We start from the raw sequence: 8,491 nt of genomic DNA, 5'->3' as shown, positions 1-8,491 counted from the left end.
TGCAGGGCGGGAGCCCCCCCCGCTGCCTCCGGCTCGAGGTGAGGCCTCCTGCAGGGCGGGAGCCCCCCCGCTGCCTCCGGCTCGAGGTGAGGCCTCCTGCAGGGCGGGAGGCGGGAGCCCCCCCGGCTCGAGGTGAGGCCTCCTGCAGGGCGGGAGCCCCCCCGCTGCCCACCGGCTCGAGGTGAAGCCTCCTGCAGGGCGGGAGCCCCCCCGCTGCCCTCCGGCTCGAGGTGAGGCCTCCTGCAGGGCGGGAGCCCCCCCGCTGCCCTCCGGCTCGAGGTGAGGCCTCCTGCAGGGCGGGAGCCCCCCCGCTGCCCCCCGGCTCGAGGTGAGGCCTCCTGCAGGGCGGGAGCCCCCCCGCTGCCCTCCGGCTCGAGGTGAGGCCTCCTGCAGGGCGGGAGCCCCCCCGCTGCCCTCCGGCTCGAGGTGAGGCCTCCTGCAGGGCGGGAGCCCCCCCGCTGCCCTCCGGCTCGAGGTGAGGCGGCGGTGCCGAGGAGCGTTGCAGGCGGCGCCGGGTAGGCTGGTCTTTGCTGTGAGGGGGGTGGGAGAGGTGAGCCGGTGCCGAGGAGCGTGCGGCGAGGCCCGTGGGTATGCTGCCTCACCCATCCGGCCGCTCCCACGTGGATGTGAGGCGGGAGGCAGCGTGTTGTGGCCGCTCCCCCGCGTGTGTCCCGGGCGCTCGCTCCGCTCCCCCCGCTGACTGTAGCGGCGCCGGGGTGTGAGCTTGGGGGGGGGGTGTGAGCTTGGGGGGGGGTGAGGTGTGTGTGAGCTTGGGGGGGGGGGGGGGCGTGTGTGTGTGTGTGTGTGTGTGTGTGTGTGTGTGTGTGTTTTTTTTTTTTTTTTTTTTTTTTTTTTTTTTGTGGACCTTTGGCCCGTCACTCCGCCTCAGGCCAATGCGAGGTGTGGGGGGCGGGCCAAGGGGGTGGTGTGAGTGTGTGAGGCCAATGAGAGGTGTGCGGGGGCGGGCGGCCCATGGGACCAATGAGATTGCCGCTAGGGACACCGGACATCCAGCAGGCAGGCATGCATGCATGCATGCAGGCAGGCAGGCAGGCAAACATACAGTGCTTTCACTAATATAGTATAAAAAGATATGCAGCAGTCCGGCATCTATCTGCTGCCACCTGCTGGCCGGTGTTTGGGTTTGCAAGGTGCACAGACCAGATCTTTTTACCTTTACTAACAAAACCATCATTTTATTTCTAATTTACAGGAACTAGGTGTCCCCCTCCCCAACTCTAGCATCCCCCTCCCCAACTCTAGCATCCCCCTCCCCAACTCTAGCATCCCCCTCCCCAACTCTAGCATTCCCCCCTCCCCAACTCTAACATCCCCTCCCCAACTCTAGCACCCCCCTCCCCAACTCTAGCATCCCCCTCCCCAACTCTAGCATTCCCCCTCCCCAACTCTAGCATCCCCCTCCCCAACTCTAGCATTCCCCCCCCCCCCATCGAATTGAGAAAACTTAAAAACAAATTAAACCAGCTACAGGGGTCCCCACTAGAAACAAAGTGCCTAGTCACTTGATAAAGACCTGTTCAGGTCGAAACGTTGTGTGGCACAAATACATTTATTTATTTATCAAATATTTTACCAGGAAGTAATACATTGAGAGTTACCTCTCGTTTCACGTATATGTCCTGGGCACAGAGTTAAGACAAATAATACATGTTTACAAATACAGTTACATAAATGAACAGGGTATCTACTATATATTTCTGAAAGTGTCCTATGTGTCCGTGTCTGTATGTCCCTCCCTGTGTCCCTAGCGGCAATCTCATTGGACCTTGGGCCAGGCCAATGAGAGGTGTGCGGGGGCAGGCGGCCCAAGGGAGCAATGAGGCGGAGTGACGGGCCAACACACACACACACACACACACCCCTCCCCGATGCTCCACTCCCCCCCCCTCCCCGATGCTCCACTCACCTCCCCCCCCATGCTCCACTCACCTCCCCCCTCCCTCCCCGATGCTCCACTCACCTCCCCCCTCCCCGATGCTCCACTCACCCCCCCTCCCCGATGCTCCACTCACCTCCGCCCCCCATGCTCCACTCACCTCCCCCCCTCCCTCCCTCCCCGATGCTCCACTCACCTCCCCCTCCCCGATGCTCCACTCACCTCCCCCCTCCCTCCCCGATGCTCCACTCACCTCCCCCCTCCCTCCCGGATGCTCCACTCTCCTCCCCCCCTCCCTCCCCGATGCTCCACTCACTCCCCCTCCCCGATGCTCCACTCACCTCCCCCCCATGCTCCACTCACATCCCCCCTCCCTCCCCGATGCGCCACTCACCTTCCCCCCCCTCCCTCCCCGATGCTCCACTCACCTCCCCCCCATGCTCCACTCACCTTCCCCCCTCCCCCCTCCCCGATGCTCCACTCACCTTCCCCCCTCCCTCCCCGATGCTCCACTCACCTTCCCCCCTCCCTCCCCGATGCTCCACTCACCTTCCCCCCTCCCTCCCCGATTCTCCACTCACCTTCCCCCTCCCCCCGATGCTCCACTCACCTCCCCCCCTGATGCTCCACTCACCTCCCCCCCGATGCTCCACTCACCTCCCCCCGATGCTCCACTCACCTCCCCCCCGATGCTCCACTCACCTCCCCCCGATGCTCCACTCACCTCCCCCCCGATGCTCCACTCACCTCCCCCCCCGATGCTCCACTCACCTCCCCCCGATGCTCCACTCACCTCCTCCCGATGCTCCACTCACCTCCTCCCGATGCTCCACTCACCTCCCCCCGATGCTCCACTCACCTCCCCCCGATGCTCCACTCACCTCCCCCCGATGCTCCACTCACCTCCCCCCCAATGCTCCACTCACCTCCCCCCCGATGCTCCACTCACTTCCCCCCCCCTGATGCTCCACTCACCTCCCCCCCCCGATGCTCCACTCACCTCCCCCCCATTTTCCACTCACCTCCCCCCGTTGCTCCACTCACCTCCCCCCCGATGCTCCACTCACCTCCCCCCCGATGCTCCACTCACCTCCCCCCAATGCTCCACTCACCTCCCCCCCTGATGCTCCACTCACTTCCCCCCGATGCTCCACTCACCTCCCCCCTCCGATGCTCCACTCACCTCCCCCCGATGCTCCACTCACCTCCCCCCTGATGCTCCACTCACCACCCCCCCAATGCTCCACTCACCTCCCCCCCGATGCTCCACTCACCTCCCCCACAATGCCCCTCACCTCCCCCCCCAATGCTCCACTCAACCCCCCCCCCACGATGCTCCACTCACCTCCCCCCCGATGCTCCACTCACCTCCCCCCCGATGCTCCACTCACCCCCCCCTCCCCGGCGGGGGGACAGGCAGCTGACACGCGGCACCTAAGATGGCGGCGGCCGGAAGGACCTCCTTCCTCCCTCGCGGAGTAACTAAGATGGCGGCGGCCGGAACGAGAGGTGACGTGTGTGTGTGTCACTGTGTGTGTGTGTGTGTGTCACTGTGTGTGTGTGTGTGTGTGTGTGACACTGTGTGTGACACTGTGTGTGTGGGACACTGTGTGTGTGTGGGACACTGTGTGTGTGTGTGACACTGTGTGTGTGTGACACTGTGTGTGTGTCAGGCACTGTAGGGTGGGGACCGGAGCTAAGGGGGGGGGGGGGAGGTCAGGAGCATAGATAGAGGGGGGAGCCGAGAAACATACAGGGGGAGTGGAGAGGAGGGACCCGGAAATTTTAAGCAACCCACTCCCCCTCCTGTCCACTGCCCCCCTCCTGTCCACTGTCCCCCCCTCCTGTCCACTGTCACCCTCCCTCCTGTCCACTGTCCCCTCCCCCTCCTGTCCACTGTCCCCCTCCTGTCCACTGTCCCCCCCTCTTGTCCACTGTCCCCCCCTCCTGTCCACTGTCCCCTCCCCCTCCTGTCCACTGTCACCCCCGCTCCTGTCCACTGTCCCCTCCCCCTCCTGTCCACTCCCCCTCCTGTCCACTGTCCCCCCCCTCCTGTCCACTGTCCCCCCCCTCCTGTCCACTGTCCCCCCCCTCCTGTCCACTGTCCCCCCCCTCCTGTCCACTGTCACCCCCCCTCCTGTCCATGTCACCCCCCCTCCTGTCCACTGTCACCCCCCCTCCTGTCCACTGTCACCCCCTCTCCTGTCCACTGTCACCCCCTCCTGTCCACTGTCACCCCCCCTCCTGTCCACTGTCACCCCCCCTCCTGTCCATGTCACCCCCCCTCCTGTCCACTGTCACCCCCCCTCCTGTCCACTGTTACCCCCTCTCCTGTCCACTGTCACCCCCTCCTGTCCACTGTCACCCCCCCTCCTGTCCACTGTCACCCCCCCTCCTGTCCATGTCACCCCCCCTCCTGTCCACTGTCACCCCCCCTCCTGTCCACTGTCACCCCCTCTCCTGTCCACTGTCACCCCCTCCTGTCCACTGTCACCCCCCCTCCTGTCCACTGTCACCCCCCCTCCTGTCCACTGTCACCACCCCCTCCTGTCCACTGTCCCGTCCCCCTCCTGTCCACTGTCCCGTCCCCCTCCTGTCCACTGTCCCGTCCCCCTCCTGTCCACTGTCGTCCCGTCCCCTCCTGTCCACTGTCGTCCCGTCCCCTCGTGTCCACTATCCACTCCTGTCCACTGTCGTCCCATCCACTCCTGTCCACTGTCCCATCCACTGTCCCGTCCCCCTCCTGTCCACTGTCGTCCCGTCCCCTCCTGTCCAGTGTCATACCCTCCCCTCCTGTCCATTGTCGTCCCCTCCCCCTCCTGTCCACTGTCCCGTCCCCTCCTGTCCACTGTCCCGTCCCCCTCCTGTCCACTGTCCCGTCCCCCTCCTGTCCACTGTCCCGTCCCCCTCCTGTCCAGTCGTCCTGTCCCCCTCCTGTCCACTGTCCCGTCCCCCTCGTGTCCACTATCCACTCCTGTCCACTGTCGTCCCATCCACTCCTGTCCACTGTCCCATCCACTGTCCCGTCCCCCTCCTGTCCACTGTCGTCCCGTCCCCTCCTGTCCAGTGTCATACCCTCCCCTCCTGTCCATTGTCGTCCCCTCCCCCTCCTGTCCACTGTCCCGTCCCCTCCTGTCCACTGTCCCGTCCCCCTCCTGTCCACTGTCCCGTCCCCCTCCTGTCCACTGTCCCGTCCCCCTCCTGTCCAGTCGTCCTGTCCCCCTCCTGTCCACTGTCGTCCCGTCCCCTCCTGTCCACTGTACCCATCCCCTCCTGTCCACTGTCCCCTCCTGTCCACTGCTCCCCCCTCCTGTCCCCTGTCCCCCCCTCCTGTCCACTGTCCCCCCCCTCCTGTCCACTGTCCCGTCCCCCTCCTGTCCACTGTCCTGTCCCCTCCTCTCCACTGTCCTGTCCCCTCCTGTCCACTGTCCCCGTCCCCTCCTGTCCACTGTCCCTGTCCCCTCCTGTCCACTGTCCCCTCCTGTCCACTGTCCCGTCCCCTCCTGTCCACTGTCCCCTCCTGTCCACTGTCCCGTCCCCTCCTGTCTACGGTCTCCCCCCTCCTGTCCACTGTCTCCCCCCCGTCCTGTCCACTGCCCCCCCACCCTCCTGTCCACTGTTCCCCCCCTCCCCTCCTTCTGTCCACCCCTTTCCCCCCCCCCTCTCCCCCCTTCCCCCTTTCCTAGAGGGAAATTTAACTCACGGGCAACACCGGGTCTCTCAGCTAGTACATTATATACAAGACATTGCATGCACAGTTAAAGATAATATATATTATGGGTGTATGAAACAGTTACAGACCAGATTAAAATGTGTGACAGCCTTAGATTTCAAAGAACTTAAACTGGTGGTGGATGTGAGAGTCTCTGGTAGGTTGTTCCAGTTTTGGGGTGCACGGTAAGAGGAGGAACGTCCGGATACTTTGTTGAGCCTTGGGACCATGAACAGTCTTTTGGAGTCTGATCTCAGGTGATAAGTGCTGCATGTGGTAGGGGTGAGGAGCTTGTTCAGATAGATGGGTAGCTTGCCCATAAAGAATTTGAAGGCAAGACAGGAAAGGTGAACTTTGCGCCTAGACTCTAGTGATGACCAATCTAGTTCTTTGAGCATTTCGCAGTGATGTGTGATGTAGTTGCATTGGAGAACAAAACGACAAATTGAATTGTAGAGTGTCAAGTTTGCTAAGGTGGGTTTGAGGTGCCGAGCCATATACTATGTCTCCATAGTCAATAATTGGCATTAGCATCTGCTGTGCGATACGCTTTCTGACCAGGAGACTTAGGGATGATTTGTTCCTGTAAAGTACCCCTAGTTTGGCATAGGTCTTGGTTGTCAGGGTATCAATGTGCATCCCGAATGTTAAGTGGGAGTCAAACTATATGCCCAGGTATTTAAAACTAGTGACAGGGGTTAGGGTGGTGTTAGCGTTGGTTCTAATCTGGGGCTCAGTCGCTGGAAGCTTTAAAAATGTAGTCTTGGTCCCAAATACCATTGTTACAGTCTTGTCAGTGTTTAAAAACAGTTTGTTTTGGGAAATCCAGTTTTCGAGTCTCAAAAAGTCAGACTGAAGTATGTGTTGAAGGTCAGAGAGGCTATGGCTGTGTGCATATAGGACTGTGTCATCTGCATACATGTGTATTGAGGCTTCCTGACAAGATCATTGATGAACACTGAGAAGTGTAGGGGCCCCAGAACAGAGCCTTGCGGGACAACACAGGTGATATCCAGGGGGTTGGAGTTAGAGCCTGAGATGGACACATGTTCCTGATAGGTAGGACTGAAACCAGTTTAAAGCATGTTTCCATATTCCAGAGCTCTGGAGTTTGTTAAGCAGGATAGCATGATCAACTGTGTCAAAAGCCTTTGCAAAATCTAGGAATACTGCACCAGTGAGTTGTCCCCGTTCCATTCCACACTGGATTTCATTGCAAACTTTTAGCAGGGTAGTTACGGTGGAGTGTTTGGGGCGAAAGCCAGATTGGAATTGGCTGGGGAAATTTGTCTTGGTATAGAAATCGCTTAATTGGGAGTGGACACATTTTTCAATTACTTTGGATAGAATTGGGAGAAGTGAGATTGGCCTGTAGTTTGAGACAGTGTTTTTGTCCCCACTTTTGAAGATTGGGAGAACTCTGGCAGTTTTCCAGGTCTTAGGGATATGGCCTGCACAGGATAGAGTTGACTATGGACGCAATTGGTTTGGCAATTGCTGGGGCACCAAGTCTTAGGAACCTAGATTGTAGCAAATCAGGTACGCATTTGCTGCTTAGTTTTAATTTGAGGAGCGCTTGTGTAATCTCCTCTTCGGATACTGGGCCAAATTGAAAATTGTGGGCAGTGTTGGGAGGGGGTGGGACTGTAGGGATAATCCCAGGATGAGATTCAGGTTTGTGGTTTGGGCTGCGTTTCGCTAATAAGTTAGTGGCATACCCCACAAAGTAATCATTGAATGCATTTGCAATGTCAGTGGGGTTTCAAATCCGTAAAGTGTAGGATCCATTTTTCTTTAGCTTAGTCCCCAATAGAGAGCCACATCTCTGGCGAAACCGCCTCTAGCCTCGCTCAGCTGACCAACAGAAAGATGCGAAATCATCGGGCGGTCACAAGTTCGTATTGGTGGCCCTGCGGTTACATTTGTGGCTTTTTAGTGTCGCACATCTGCACACAGCCTTCAGAGGGTCACTGGTGTACCAGGGGGGGTCCCAGGACGTTGGAAGAACACACAGCTCCAGGAAACACCCGGTTCAGGGCAGTTAAATAAGATCACGACCCCAAGCAGCACATGCGCAGGACTCATGCAACGTCCGACAGGGACATTCAGGACATCTTTTTTGTAGAAAGGAAAGGTATACAGGGATTTACCAAATAAGGAAACACAGGAAGGATGTTGATCCAGGGAGAAATCTGTTTGACAATTCTTGGAGTCGAACATGAGCAAGTATTGGAAATAGAGGAAGCACACAGGAGCCTCAGGCCGCGCTTATAGTGCTGGCGACGTCGGCCGAAAACAAATACATTGTCGCCACCGCTGCGTGCGCTTATAGTGCACACGACGGCGACAAGCGACACCGCGAAAATCTGAAGCCGGCAAAGTTTGATTTTTCAAGGGCCGTCGCGTCACGTGACGGCCCTTGAACAAATCAAATTGCCGGAATCCCGCGAAACAACTTTCACCGGTGGCGACGGGTGACGGCACTATAGGCACGGCCTTAGGTCGAGTACAAATAAACTTCTATTGTATTAATGCACCGGTGCACAAATTGGGGGGGGCGCGGGGCGAGAGAATTTCTAGAGGGGTGTGGCGGTTACAGAGGCCCCGCGCTCTTCCCCACTGTATTTAAATTAAATGCCGGGGGAGGCGCGAGGCCTCTAACTCCCTTACCTGCTCTCTGCCGTGTCTCCGGCGACGCATCGCCATGGCAATGTGCGCCAAATGAAATGACACGACGGGGTCACATGACCTGCAGCGTCATTTGACAGTCCTTGGAGAAGGGGGGCACGACCGCTGTGGGCGGGGGGCGCAGCCCTGTATTAATGCATCAGAGCAGGCATACATATACCGTAACATTTCTGGACTATCCCGTCCTTTCTTCA

Source organism: Ascaphus truei, chromosome 12 (assembly GCF_040206685.1).
Source record: "Ascaphus truei isolate aAscTru1 chromosome 12, aAscTru1.hap1, whole genome shotgun sequence".
In the NCBI taxonomy this organism is placed as follows: Eukaryota; Metazoa; Chordata; class Amphibia; order Anura; family Ascaphidae; genus Ascaphus; species Ascaphus truei.
The sequence above is the reverse complement of the archived record's forward strand: the minus strand, read 5'-3'. Positions refer to the sequence as shown.